The sequence below is a fragment of the Vulpes lagopus genome, chromosome 3, assembly GCF_018345385.1.
Source record: "Vulpes lagopus strain Blue_001 chromosome 3, ASM1834538v1, whole genome shotgun sequence".
Taxonomy (NCBI): Eukaryota; Metazoa; Chordata; class Mammalia; order Carnivora; family Canidae; genus Vulpes; species Vulpes lagopus.
This window is the reverse complement of record NC_054826.1, coordinates 140,081,631-140,097,297: the sequence shown is the minus strand read 5'-3', so window position 1 is coordinate 140,097,297 and position 15,667 is coordinate 140,081,631. Positions and strand designations below refer to the sequence as shown.

General features: G+C 34.7%; 1 pseudogene; it reads left to right on the top strand.

Annotated features, from left to right (window-relative positions):
* The first annotated feature begins 6,539 nt into the window (after positions 1–6,539).
* LOC121486141 lies at positions 6,540–6,972 on the top strand (annotated as a pseudogene).
* The last annotated feature ends 8,695 nt before the right edge of the window (positions 6,973–15,667 follow it).

Below are 15,667 nucleotides of genomic sequence, written 5' to 3'. Positions count from 1 at the left end.
ATAAACTTAATAAATTCAATAACCTAGATCAATAAAAATTTCATTTAAAAACAAAATTATCAAAACTGCTTCAAAAAACTTAAAAATCTGAATACGCACATATCTGTTAAAGAAATTGGAATTGTGATACATAAGCTTCTTACAAAAAACTCTCAGCCCAGAAAATTTCAATGGTGATTAATATCAAGTCGTTTTTATCTTTAAAATAAAACTTTATCTCAAGTTTTATTTAACATTTAAACATCAGTTGTAGGGGTGCTTGGGTGGGTCAGTCAGGTAGGCATTTGCCTTCAGCTCAGGTCATGATCTCAGAGTTCTGGGATCGAGCCCTCAATAAGGCTCTCTGCTTAGCAGGTAGCTGCTTCTCCCTCTCTCCTTCCTGCTTGTGTGTTCCATCTCTCTCTCTCTCTGACACATACACTCTCATATGAATACATAAAATCTTTTAAAAAAGATGAACATCAATAATTTACCATTTTAACAAAATAAGGAGAATATTTACAGAATAATCTCAATAGATGTAGAAAATCATCTAACAGAATTTGACATCCATTGATGATGAGCCCTTGGAAAAACAAAACAAACAAACAAAAAAATGAAACAGGATGGCCACCTAGGTGGCTCAGTTAAGCCTGGGAATCTTGATTTTTGTTCAGGTCATGATCTCAGGATGGTGAGATGGAGCCTCATGTTGGGCTCCCTGCTCATTGGGGAGACTGCTTGAAATTCTCTCTATCCCTGTCTCCCTGCCCCTCCCATCCCATGCTTTCTCTCTAAAATAAATAAATCTTAAAAAAAAAAAGTAACAAGAGGGAGTCTCTTTAATTGGATATAGAGTTTTATTTAAAATCTTTTTTTAACCTCATAATTAATAGTGAAACACTGGATGCTTTCCTGTTAATATTAGGAACAAGTAAGTCTTATTTAGTACAATATATAAGAATACAGAAAAAGAAGCACACAAATTATTTTCTAAAGTAGCTGCACCTTTTACAAACCCACCAGCAACATATGAGGTTTGTTATTTTACCACATCCTTATCAACTTGTTTCCTGTATGAAACATATATGTATATTTTCATAAATATTTCTGCAAATATACAATAGGTATATTTTTATAAATAGTTTATAAATATAAAAAATATAAATATAAAAAGAGGCATACAACTTGGAAATAAAAGTGTAGAAATCTCTTATTCTTTATCCAGATGATAGAAAATACATTAACACTCCTAAGAAATCTGTGAAAAATCCAGGAGAAGTAAAAAGTAAGCTTGTATGGTCACAAGATTAGAGGCCTCATATAGAAAACGCAATTGCATTTCTGTATTAGTAATGAAAAATTAGAAATTGAAATTTTAAAAATATGATTTATAATATCATTACAAAACATGAATATTTTCTGGGTAGCAATATGTACAAGATCTACACAATGACAACTGTAAATCATGGCTGAGAAAAGACTGAAATAAATGAAGAGATATATTCGTGGATTGAAAGAATCAGTATTTTCATTTTTTTTTTAAGTAAGGTCCATGTGTAGGGTGGATTCCAACACAGGGCTTGAACTTGAACTTGAGTAAGACCTGAGCTGAGATCAAGAGCCAGACACTTAACTGACTGAGCCACCCAAGCATCCTGGAAAAGCCAGTATTTTTAAAATATCGTCTACCAAATTGATCAAGTGATTTAAGACAGTCTTGATCAAAAGCCCAGCAAGACTTTTTATAGAAATTGACAAGTTGATTCTAAAATTAATATTGAAATTGCAAGAAGCCAGATAGACAAAACAATTTTGAAAAAAGCAGAAAAAACTTGGAGGAGTTATACCATCTTATTTCAAGATTCACGTCATAGCTACAACCATGAAGACAGTACAATATTGGTATGAGGTTAGGTATATAAATCAATGCAATTAAATTGAGAATTTAGAAGAAGATCCACAATGTATAGCAAATTATTTTTTTAAGTTGACAAGGTAATTTTGTGGATAATGGATAATATTTTCAACAAATGGGCCTGGAAAAAATACATATCCATATGTAAGAAAATGAATCTGATCTTGATGAACTTTATCTCCCTCCACATGCAAAAAAATTAATAATTTAATAAAGTTCATAAAAGCCAAATTATAAAACACATAGAAGAAAATATAGGAGAAAATCTTCATTATTTGGGGACATATTAAGATTTCTCAGCTAAAACAAATAGCACTTTTAAAAAATAGTAAGTTCTTTTTCTTTTTTTAAGAGAGAGAGAGAGAAGAGTCGGGGGGTGGGGGGGCGGGAGACAGAGAAAGAATCTTAAGCAGGCTCCATACCCAGCATAGAGCCAATGAGGGACTTGATCTCATGACCCTGAGATCATGACCTGAGCCATAATCAAGAGTTAGATGCTTAACAGACTGACCACCTAGGCACCCCTAAAAATGATAAATTGGTCTTAATCAAAATGAAAACCTTCTGTTCTTCAAAAGACATGGTATGAAATTGAGAAAGCAAGCCACAAACTGGGAAAAAGTATTTACGATACATTTATCTGATGAAAGACTTGTATCCAAACTAGATAGATAGATTAAGATGATGATAGAAGATAGGTAAGTAGGTAGGTAAGTAGGTAGGTAGAGGTAGATAAATGATATAGACACTAGATATAGATGTAGTTACAAACTCTTACAACTGTATAAGAAACAAACTAAATTTGTTTAAGTAGCAGAAGTTTGAATGGAAGCTCAGAAAAGAAGATACAAAAATGGTCAATGAAAACAGGTAAAGATGCCCACATCCATCATCAGAGAAATGCAAATTAAAACTATAATAAAATAACTTACACATTCACTAGAATGGCAAAATGTAAATGACTGATGATACCAAGTGTTTGTAAGAATGTTGAGCAACTGGAAATTTCTATATTAGTGTAGGAAATATAAAATTGTATAACCTGTTTGCTCCATTTGGCAATCTATCTGACAATAAAGTTTGACCTAGAGATTCTACTGTTAAGTTGCTGCGCCCCCCAATATGAAAAATATGTGCACATTAAATTTTGTACACAAATGTTTATGAAAACTTTATTCAAATATCAAAAAGTAAAAATAACTCATATCCATGAATAGGTTTGTTGATAAATGAATTGTATTTTTACAATTGAATACTACTCAGCAATAAAAAAGGATGAACTATCAATAAATACAAAAACATGATTGAATCAGGGTACAAATGAATACAATGGGTACAAATGTCCAATTTCATTTATGTGAAACCTAACAAGCACCATATCTATTACATAGTAACAGAAACCAGATCAATGGCTTCCAGGTGCTAAAAGATGGGTATGAGAATTATTTGGTAAGGCTTAAGGGAATGCTTGGAGAGGTAAAAATATTTTTTATCTCTAATGTGGAGGTGATTTACAGATGTACAAATTTATTAAAGCATAGTGATGTCTACACTTAAAATGGGTACATTTTGTTATGTAAATTATATCTCAATAAGTTGATTTAAAAATATTAGAGTAGATAAAATTTTTGAAAATAGGCATAGATTTGTCAAATTACTATGTTGTACACCTGAAATTAATGTAACATTGTATGTCAACTATGCTTCAATAAAAAATATTGATAATAGGCTTCGGAAAAATAGATGTTTCAAACATATTGCCTGATATATGAAATGTGTAACTTTAAGCTGAGGCAATTTCATAATATTTTTTCACAATATTTTTCAAAAATTAAATGTATATATATACACATTTTCTGACTCAGTACTTCCAGAATAAAGAATGTATACTAGAGATACACACTTCCATGTTCAATGTGACATATGTATAAGGTTTTCATTCCATAACTGTTTGTAATAGTAAAAAAAAGAAAGAACCTAAATGTCTGTCAATAGAAGATTGGTTAGTAAAACAAATGAGGATATATTCATTTAATGGAATACTATCCAGCTATATATGTAAAAAAAAAAATATGACAATGTCCTTTATTTTTGAAGTGGAATAATCTGTAAGACACACTATTTTTAAAAAGCAAGGTGCAGATCAATTTTTATAGTACACTGTGTTGGGCTTATAATGTATTTGCTTGTGAGTGCTTAAAGTTCTCAGGGGGGATCTTCTAAATGGAAAACACTGGGAGTCAGAAGTTGGAGGAGAATTTTTAATGAATACAGTTCTAAACTTTCTGACTTTGAACCATTTAAAAAATAAATAGAATTAAAAGACAATATGGGGCACCTGTCTGGCTCAGTCAGTAGAGCATGCAACTCTTGATCTCAGGGTTCTGAGTTTGAGCAAAATTAAGTGCAACTGGCGGAAACCCAGAGGCATTGACAATAGGGTACACAGAAGATTCAAGGGCCAGATCTTGATGCCCAACACTAGTTATGGGAGCAACAAGAAAACAAAGCACATGCTGCCCAGTGGCTTCAGGAAGTTCCTAGTCCACAGCTCAAGGAGCTGGAAGGGCTGCCAATGTGTAACAAATCTTATTGTGCAGAGATTGCTCACAACGTATCCTCCAAGAACCTCAAAGCCATTGTGGAAAGAGCAGCCCAGCTGGCCATCAGAGTCACAAATCCCAATGCCAGGCTGCATAGCGAAGAAAATGAATACACAGCTTATGTGTGTGTCATATTTGTGTTAATAAAAGCATAAAACTAAAAAAAGAAACCCATGTTGGGTGTAGAGATTACCTAATAATAAAACAATCTTTCAAAAAAATAAAATACCATTGGTATATGAATAAACAAAATAGACAAAGAAGTGGAGTATTGTTAAGCAACAGACTCATGAATTTTTGCAAATTGATATCAAAGTAAAGAAGTCACCCAAATGATGAAGATAGAATTGGCTATTTCATAAACAGTGTTAGAGAGTTGAAAAAAATAAGACCTGAATTTTGTGAGTAATCTTTCAAAATCAGGTACCTCAAAAGGAAACTCAAACTGGTTTCAGATAATTTATTGGCTTACCTAACAAATGTTTAGGGAAGTACTGAGTTCCCGTGTGGCTTGATGCCATGCCACAATACATACAGTATTATCCAGATCTGATTCTCTTACTCTCTTGGTTTTATTTTGCTTTTATTCTGTGTGCTGGTTTCATTGTTAGACAAGGTCTATGCCTAAACTACAGTAGCTCTAAACATCATATGTCTCTTTTCATATCCAATGAATAGTATTATCATTTAAAATGAGTGAAATAAGTCAATCAGAGAAGGACAAACAGTGTATGTTCTCATTCATTTGGGGAATATGAATAATAGTGAAAGGGAATATAAAGGAAGGGAAAAGAAATGTTGGGAAATATCAGGAAGGGAGACAGAACATAAAGACTCCTAACTCGGGGAAACGAACTAGGGGTGGTGGAAGGGGAGGAGGGAGGGTGTTGGAGGGGAATGGGTGACGGGCACTGAGGTGGACACTTGACGGGATGAGCACTGGGTGTTTTTCTGTATGTTGGTAAATTGAACACCAATAAAAATTAATTAAAAAAATAAAATGAACTGAATTTCATCTATCAAATATAATTCATGATATTAGTAGACTTAAAGAGAAAAAATATGTAATTTTTACAATTGAGGCTAAAGAAGCATTTGATAAAAAGCAAACTATAGTTTTCCAAAAGGCAAATTAGGAATAGAAGACTATCTTGGGGCACCAGTGTGGCTCAGTCTGTTGAACATCTGACTTTTTTATTATTTTTTAAAATTTTTGAACATCTGACTCTTGATTTCAGCTCAGGTCATGACTCAGGGTTGTGAGATGGAGCCCCGTGTCAGGCTTCTTGCTCAGTGGAGAGTCTACTTGAGATTCTCTCTCTCCCTCTGCCTCTCCCCCACCCCGAGCATACACTGTCTCTCTCCTCCCTCCCTCTCTCAATAAATAAATAAATAAATAAATAAATAAATAAATCTTTAAAAAATGAAAAATACTATCTTTAACATAGTAAGGTATATATACCAAAGCCTACAACAAACTTTGTATCTAATAGAAATACTTCTAATGCATTTGCTTTAAGATGATGAACAGTAACACTGCTACTATTTAACATGCTATTGGAGGTTCTGGCAAAGACTATAAAGGAAGAGAAAGAAATAAGCATTAGAAAGTAATACATAAAATTGACATAATTTTCAGATAATGTGAATATCTACTTAAGAGAGATTTGGTTCTCTACACCAAGAGCCAAATAGAAATTAAGAGGATAACTCAATGGCAACAGTAACAATAAATTGCCTGGGAATAGCCTTAAAAGAATACATAAGATCTCTGTGGACAAAGCCTCAAAGCTCTAAATAACATAGATGAAGATTTAAATCAGTGGTGTTCCATGCTCTTGGATAATATGTCTCAGTATTATAAAAGTCTCTGCTGTCTAAATCAACCTAAATATTCAAGGGAACCACAAACAAAATTTGATGTATTTTCTGAGGAATACTCTATAGTGTACTTTAAAGAAAGAAATGACCTACAAATAGTTAATTCAACCTTTAAAAACAAAAGAGGGGCTTTAGCCTCCCTTGGCTTGTGGAAGAACATGGTGGATGGGCTCGTACAGCTGCAGGACGTGATGAATTCGCTTGCAGATCAGTTTTCTAATGCCATTGGAGTGTCTTAGCACTGTAGCCCTCCTGCTTCTTTACTAACATTCAGACAGCAATTAACCAAGATCAGTCAGCTAATCCTACCGAAGAATACGTCCAGTTTTTTGCAGCATGGATGGCATGAGCAGCAAAGACATTGATGTTTTGATAGATTCATTACCCAGCGAAGAATCTGCAGCTGCTCTACAGGCTGCTAGCTTGTATAAACTGGAAGAAGAAAACCATGAAGCTGCTTCATGTCTGGAAGATATTGTTTATCAAGGGGACATGCTTCTGGAAAACAAACAAAATGTACTTGCTGATATTGCACAATCACAACTGAAGACAGAGAGTGATACCCATAGCCAGTCTCTTCCAGATTCATAGTACCAGTATATACCATGCGGCTGGGAAAAGAACTATTTGAGCGCCTTGAAGAATTCTGCATCAGGGGCGCCAGGGTGGCTCAGCTGGTTAAGCGTCTTCCTTCAGCTCAGGTCATGATCTCAGGGTCCTGGGATCAAGCCCCACATCGAGCTCCCCTCTTGGCAGACAGCCTGCTTCTCCCTCTGCCTCTGCCCCTCCCCTCTGCCTGTGCACTCTCTCTCTTTCTCTCAAATAAATAAAATCTTAAAAAAAAATTATTCATCAGATTTAGATGTAAGCCTTACCAGCAGTTACAGAAACATTAAGCACTATGACACATGTTATCTTTTTAGCTGTTTTTAATAGTCTATTTTCACTCTTGATAAATAAGCCTCTAAAACTCCAATTGAACTAGCTTTAAACCATCATTATACTATCATTTTTTATTATCAGAATGAAATTATTGAGGCAGATATTACATTAATGGTTGTAATTAAATAGATGTACTTTAAATTAAAAAAACAAAAATAAAAAAAGGAAACTTACTCTACCAGATATATTAAGATATTCTACAAAATAGCAATAACTGTTAAATGCTATTGGTACAGTAACATATAAATGAACCCCAGACTATTCCAATGAGTCTATATCTATATGTATATCTATATCTTTTTTTAAATTTTTATTTATTTATGATAGTCACACACACACACAGAGAGAGAGAGAGAGAGGCAGAGAGAGAAGCAGGCTCCATGCACTGGGAGCCCGACGTGGGATTCGATCCCGGGTCTCCAGGATCGCGCCCTGGGCCAAAGGCAGGTGCCAAACCGCTGTGCCACCCAGGGATCCCCTCTATATCTATATCTATATTAACTTAATGTACAATAAAGGCAGCAGTACAAAACAATGAAGAAATCTGTCAAGACTAAATGTTGCAGAGGATTTGGTTCAATGGGAATTCTTATACCAGAGGGAGTGTAAATTGCTACAACCACTTTGGAAGGTAATTTGGAATGAACATTCTCATGCACTATTATACAACTTTTGCACAGGTGCCCTGAGATTCTTACATAGCAGCACTATGTACATAATGGAAAGAATATGGAACCAATCCAAGTAGCAATCAATCAATAAAGAAAGAATGAGCATGAAGAAAACTATATTGATTCAACTTTATTCACAAGTTAGTGTAAGATTAATTAATTGCGGACATACAAAAAAAAACGCAGATGAATTTTGGAAACATAATGTTGAATGAAAAAGTGAGTCCTCTGGAACTTCTGGTCCAGTCCAAAGAAATCCCCTAGGTAGATCATCACAGACACTTGCTGTTAATACTCCATCTGCATTTACAGGAATGGTGAATGCCAAGAGGATGCAGGTGAGGCACTGACAATGTCTGCTACACGAAGGTAAATGAACATAAGTTGAGGAGAGCAATGTCTTCTAGAGCAGAAACAGGTGTATGCAATAGGGGAGAGCACTTAGGAGGTATCTGTGACCTTCTAGTTCTTAAATTTCAGCTGGTTTGTGTTGTTAATTTTAATACTATTAAAAGCATTAATAGTGATGCTTCCTATACTACATATATTTTACAACACTTCATTAGTATGATAAAAGGCAAAATGAAACACTTTTCTTGACATGAAAAAATAAGTTTTAAAAAAAAGAGTTTCCAATTAGGAAAACAAAATATTTCTAGTTACAAAAACCTGTTAATTGCCCAGTCTGTTTTTAGCAGAGTACAAATATGATCGTGCTTTTTTTTTCTTCAATAATTTACTTCTCCTTTTTGGTCTCTTAAGATATTTTGGGCAGAATATATAACCATGCATTCATTTTCAGATATTAAAAGTCCATTTGATTGCATCTTATAGATAATTCGGTGCTCTCCCTCTCATTGCAAGTGCCTGCGAGATATTAAATGGAAAGAAGGGCCACATGCTGGATAATTATTCCTCTTGTCCCACAATGTCTCTCCTCCTTCAAGCATCTCCAGGGTTGGGAAAAGAAAGGAAACATTAGAGAGAAGGAGTAAAGGAAGATCTTATTAGTTGTTATAGTCCACTTTTGGTTGATGATGTCCTTGACACAAGTAGGTGCCCATTTGATTCTTGCCAAGCCATTCCAGAGTCTGATTGCCATTGTTCACTTTCCTCATGTGGAAAACACACTGTCATCTCCAGCCCCCCTCTGCTCCCACAGCCTTTGGTACATATTAGAGGAGGTCATTGAGAGGATGTGGCTGCCAGTTAACTGGAGAACTGGACCCAGGCAATTAGAGGCTCCTAACTCCTCCCCAGAGCTTGAAATAGAAGTTCTTCCCATGCTGTTCCCACAATGGGAGCCATTTTCAAGGACATGACCTTAGGAGAGCAACACGTTGCTGAGACTATCTGGATAGTATGTATGACTGAATCCAGTTAAGGCCTCTATATAAACTGTTAAGATTTGGGAGGCAAATGTGGAAATCTACTCATCTTTTGGCTGCCCAAGGTAAGCCTCCTAAGTAAATTCCCTCACTTATTAAGCCTTCTGCCTACCAATGTGGAGGGGTCTCTTTCCTTGATGTCTCTCAGGCCTCTTCCTCCCAGTATGGAGCATGTTTCCTATTACACCTGGGAAGCTCCTAGGTTTTGTGAAGTATATTCCATAGCTTCCGGTTGCTAGAGTTCTCTCATCTGGCCATGTTTTTAAGAGGAATGCCAGGAAAAAAGGTGGAAACCTAATATCTGCCATGTCCATTTCGCTTATGGGATGCAGACTTTAGCATATTGGCTTATATTATCTTATTTAATTCTCATGGCAATCCTATGGGGTAAGTACTATTTTTAACTTTATTTTGCAAATGAGAGAAGTGGAACTTAAAGATACTGAAAAGCCTGCAGCTAACGATTGAATGCTGGGGCTAGATAGAACCAAAGCACTCTGACTTTAGAACCTGAAGCCAAATGATAATCAATATGATGCTTGGAGGAAATGAATTCAGACAAATGGAGCTAATTTCATCCAGGCCATGTTCAGATATGATGAATCATTCCTGTCTACAACAGAAACCTTATTCATTTTCCTTAAAATTCAGTGTCTGTCATCCCCGAAATGTGCTGGTTGGTTAATTACTAGTCTCTAAATGTCAACACTTTGCCCTTTGGCTTATATTTTCTAAATTCCCATATCTATTAACATTTTCTTTGGCTATGTTTAAAAACATCAGTTAGGCTACAGTTTTATCCTGTTTAGAATTTTATATTGATTTTACTTTTTTCTTAAAGAGGATAACCTTCTCTCTTCCAAATACAAATTATTTGGAAGACAGTATTATTTCTTACCTTTGTAACTACATAAAGTTATAATATCCAAATATATGATGATGTATGTAGGAAAACCCCAAAAGTCTGCAAAAACATTTTCTGAAACTAAAAACCATTTTTAGAATGGTCTCATGATACAAGATCAATATACAAAAGTCAATCACAATCTTAATTACCAGCAAAATCGGAATTTTAAATTTTAAAAATACCATTTACACTAGCACTTTAAATATGAGTAAAGCTAACAAAATTTGTACAGAATTTATATGCAGAAAACCAAAAAAAATTGATGAAAGAAATCAAGAAGACCTAAATAAGTAGAGATACACTGTGTTTATGTTTTGAAAACACAATATTGCTAAGATGTAAATTCTCTTCAATTTAATTTATAGATTCAATGCAATTCTAATCAAAACCCCAAGGTTTTTTTTTTTTAATATTTACAAGTAGCTTCTAAAATGCAAACAGAAAGACAAAGAAACATAATAAAACAATTCTGAAAAAGATAAAAATAGCGGACTCACACCACCTGATTTCAGGACTACATGTAAGTCATAGTAACGAAGAAAAGAAAGAATATGTGGTATTGGTGAAAGAATAGACGGAACACGATGGATTAATTACCTGATATTGGTAATATATGTAAAAAAATGTATTTTTTTCTTTATTGGTCTAAACAGAGGTTTATCAATCTTCTTGATCTTCTTAATCTTCTCAGATATGAGAGCAGACCTAGCATTTAGGTCTGATTTATATTTCATTGATATTCACCATGACCTCTATTATTTCTTCTGCTTAATTTGGGTTCATTTGGTTTTTTCCTTTTTTCCTAGTTTGTTAAGATGGAAGCTGAAGCAGTTGATTTAGGATTTCATTCATTCCCAATATAAAGGGTTAGTGCCATAAATTCCCCCCTAAGCATTGCTTTTGGTTCATCCTCCCAATTTTAGCATATTATGTTTAATTTTCATTCAGATAAAAATATATTTTAAATTCCCCTTTTGATTTTTTTCTTTGACCAATGGATAATTTAGATGGATAATTTTCTGTGAATTTACTTTCTTTTTTCTATAAAAAGTTATATTTTTATATGTCAACTTGGCTAGACTACAGTGACTATAGTTTGTTGGGCAAATACTAGTCTAGATGTTGCTGGAAAGATATTTTTTAGGTGTAATTTATATTTACAATCAGTTGACTCAAAGTAAAGCAGATTATCCTCCATAATGTGGGTGGGCTTTTTACCATTATTTGAAGGCCTTAAGAGAAAAGAGAGGTATCCCAAAGAAGAAGGAATTCTCCCTCCAGATTGCAACATAAAAATCCTGCCTGACTTTGCAGCCTTCAGACTCAAAAATGCAACATTATCTCTCACCTGAATTTTTAGTCTGCTAGCTTGACAGATTTCAGGGACAGGACTTGCCTGTCCCCATAATTACATGAGCCGATGAGCTAAATCTTTAAAATCTTTCTCTCTTTCTCTCTCATATGTATATGGGTTTCATGGATGGGATCCAAGGGATCCAGGAACACTTATAAACCATTATATCTATATCTATATCTATATCTATATCTATATCTATATCTATATCTATATCTATATCTATCTATCTATTTGCAGGAAGAGGATTCTCAACTTTCAGGAGATTCTCAAAAGACCCCTTAAATCCAGAAGAGGTCCAGGATCATTGGTATAATAAAAAAGAATGAAGAGTTAATATATGGTATGACAGTGAATGAACATTTAGATAAGATACATAGGTTGATAGATACACAAGTGATAGATAAAAAGGTAGATATAGATAGAGATATAGTGTATTGGTTCTATTTCTTTGGAGAATCTTGACTAAAACAGTTTTCAAATATTTGGGGATTTTCCAGAGATCTTTCTATTTTTGAAAGATCTAATTTGTTCCACTGTAGTCAGACAACATAGTTTATGTGATTTAAATCCTTTTAAATTTAGTGAGAATTGTTTTATTGCCCCAAATATGACAGTCTTGGCAAATGTTAGGTGTGCATTTGAAAATAATGTGTATTCTGCTGTCACTGGGGGAAATGTTCCAGAAATGTCTACTAGATCAAGTTACTGGGAGTGTTGTTCAAATTTCTATACCTTTACTGATTTAGTATTCCGTAATATAGAATATTGTTTTGTCCATTTTGTAAGAGGGAAACTGAAATCTTCCACTGCAGTTATGAATTTTTTTAGTTATCCTTACAGATTTTTTTTTGCTTCAAATTCTGCTCATAAATTTATAAATGTTTAGGAATGCTGCTCATAAGTTTATAAATGTTTAGGAATACAAATATATATTTGAATTGACCCCTTTACCTTTATGAAATGATTTTATACATGACAATATTTTTATTGATCTGAATCTCCCTTTTCTGATATTAATATTGCCACTTCAGCTTACTTCTGAATAGCAGTATCTATCTATCTATCTATCATCTATCTATCTTCTATTAGCTTTCTATTTATTCCATTTGTTCTTTTTTCTTTCTTGTTATTTGTTTTCTATTTGTCTCACTGCTTTTTCTCCTTTTTTCCTCTATTTGCCTTCTTTTGGATTGTGTATTTTTTATTACTTCATTTCATCTTTTTTTGTTCAGTTATTGGTTCTATCACTGACTTCTGTTATTTTAGTGGTTGGATCAGCATTTAGGGAGTATATGTTTAGCTCATCCCAATCTACTTCCAAGTAATATTATTCCTTACAATATTATATTTTTATTTCATATTTAATACAATTAAATTACATTTGATGTAATGCTTAACAAAATTTTTGAACAGGACAAAATCATTCTAAAGTTAATAGAAAAAAATAGATGTGTGAGAATATTCAAGAAAATCATCTTATCAGAAAATAAATCTTATTAAAAAGCAATGGTTAAAGCTGTTCTGAAAGATAGAAAGAGATGGAATACTTCCAAACTCGTTCTATGAGGCCAGCATCACCTTAATTCCAAGACCAAAGACTCCACCAAAAATATTTATAGACCAATATTTCTGATGAACACAGATGCAGAAATTCTCAACAAGATACTAGCCCATAGGATCCAACAGTACATTAAGAAGATTATTCACCATGACCAAGTGGGATTTATCCCTGGGATGCAAGGCTGGTTCAACAAAATCAATGTGATAGATCATATCAACAAGAGAAAAAACAAGAACCATATGATCCTCTCAATAGATGCAGAGAAAGCATTCGACAAAATACAGCATCCATTCCTGATCAAAACTCTTCAGAGTGTAGAGATAGAGGGAATATTCCTCAGCATCTTAAAAGCCATCTACAAAAAGCCCACAGCAAATATAATTCTCACTGGGAGCCTTTCCCCTAAGATCAGGAACACAACAGGGATGTTCACTCTCACCACTGCTATTCAACATAGTACTAGAAGTCATAGCCTCAGCAATCAGACAACAAAAAGACATTAAAGGCATTCAAATTGGCAAAGAAGAAGTCAAACTCTCCCTCTTCGCCGATGACATGATACTCTACATAGAAAACCCAAAACACTCCACCCCAAGATTGCTAGAACTCATACAGCAATTCAGCGGCATGGCAGGATACAAAATCAATGCCCAGAAATCAGAAATAGAAATCAAAACCACAATGAGATACCACCTCACACCAGTGAGAATGGGGAAAACTAACAAGACAGGAAATAACAAATGTTGGAGAGGATGTGGAGAAAGGGAAAACCTCTTGCACTGTTGGTGGGAATGTGAACTGGTGCAGCCACTCTGGAAAACTGTGTAGAAGTTCCTCAAAGAGTTAAAAATAGAGCTACCCTATGACCCAACAATTGCACTACTGGGGATATACCGCAAAGACACAGATGCAGTGAAAAGCCAAGACACCTACACTCCAATATTTATAGTAGCAATGTCTACAATAGCCAATCTGTGGAAGGAGCCTCGGTGTCCATCCACAGATGAATGGATAAAGAAGATGTGGTCTATGTATACAGTGGAATATTACTCAGCCATCAGAAGAGACAAATACCCACCATTTGCTTTGACGTGGATGGAACTGGAGAGTATTATGTTGAGTGAAGTAAGTCAGTCGGAGAAGGACAAACATCATAAGATCTCATTCATTCGGGGAATATAAAAAATAGTGAAAGGGAATAAAGGGGAAAGGAGAGAAAATGAGTGAAAATATCAGTGAGGGTGATGGAACATGAGACACTCCTAACTCTGGGAAACAAACAAGGGGTAGTAGAAAGGGAGGTGAGCAGGGGGATGGGGTAACTGGGTGACAGGCACTGAGGGGGGCACTTGGCGGGATGAGCACTGGGTGATATGCTATATGTTGGCAAATTGAACTCCAATAAAAAATAAATAAAATTTAAAAAGCAACGGTGATGAAAAAATATAGTAGTGAACAGAAAAATACACCAAAATAATCAGTGAAAGAGAAAAGAAGTCCTAATAATGGATTCAAGAATATGTAAAACAATTCACAAATGAAAGAAAGTGTTATTAAAATAATATTTTAGGACAAGTGGCTCTTAATTCAGAAGAAAATAAATATATGGCCCTATTTTATACTACACTTAAAAATAAATTCCAAATTTAGAAAAGATAAAAAAATAAAGTAACAAAGTACAACAACAACAAAAAACTCACGGCCATGTATATTTATAACTTGAAGTGAGGAAGATCTTCCTAAGCATTAAAGGAAACCAAGAGCTGTAAAGAAAAACAGTAGTTGATTTGAATATATAAAAATGAAAATTTCTGTATGACAAGAGAATATTACTAAAGTCAAAAACAAAAAAGGAAAAAGAAGTTAGCAAAAGGGAAGAAGAATTTTTTTTAAAATTTGTTTTTTATTTATTTATGATAGTCACAGAGAGAGAGAGAGAGAGAGAGGCAGAGACACAGGCGGAAGGAGAAGCAGGCTCCATGCACCGGGAGCCCGATGTGGGATTCGATCCCGGGTCTCCAGAATCGCGCCCTGGGCCAAAGGCAGGCGCCAAACCGCTGCGCCACCCAGGGATCCCGGAAGAAGAATTAATAATCCTAAAATTAATTTTAAAGAACAATGTGGTAAACGTGATTATGAATAGGTATTTGATGAACAAGGAAATATAAATGGCCTATCACCATGGAAAATAATCTATCAGGTAATGAAAACAGAAATCACAACAAGCATTTCTAACAGGAAGAAATCTATTACAGGAAATCAAGTGCTTACATTCTCATTGAAATAGCTGAGAAAAAAGTCAGGAAAGGTCACTGAGGCTCTGAGCCTCACCGCTGGGCTTTGGGGAACCAGGAAGTTGCTACTCTTGCCTAGGCCAAGAACTGTGGTAATCTCTCTCAGTTGTCCCAGCTCCCACAGGCAGATGTCAGAGATTTGCAGAGGTTGCTGTAAAACCCCACT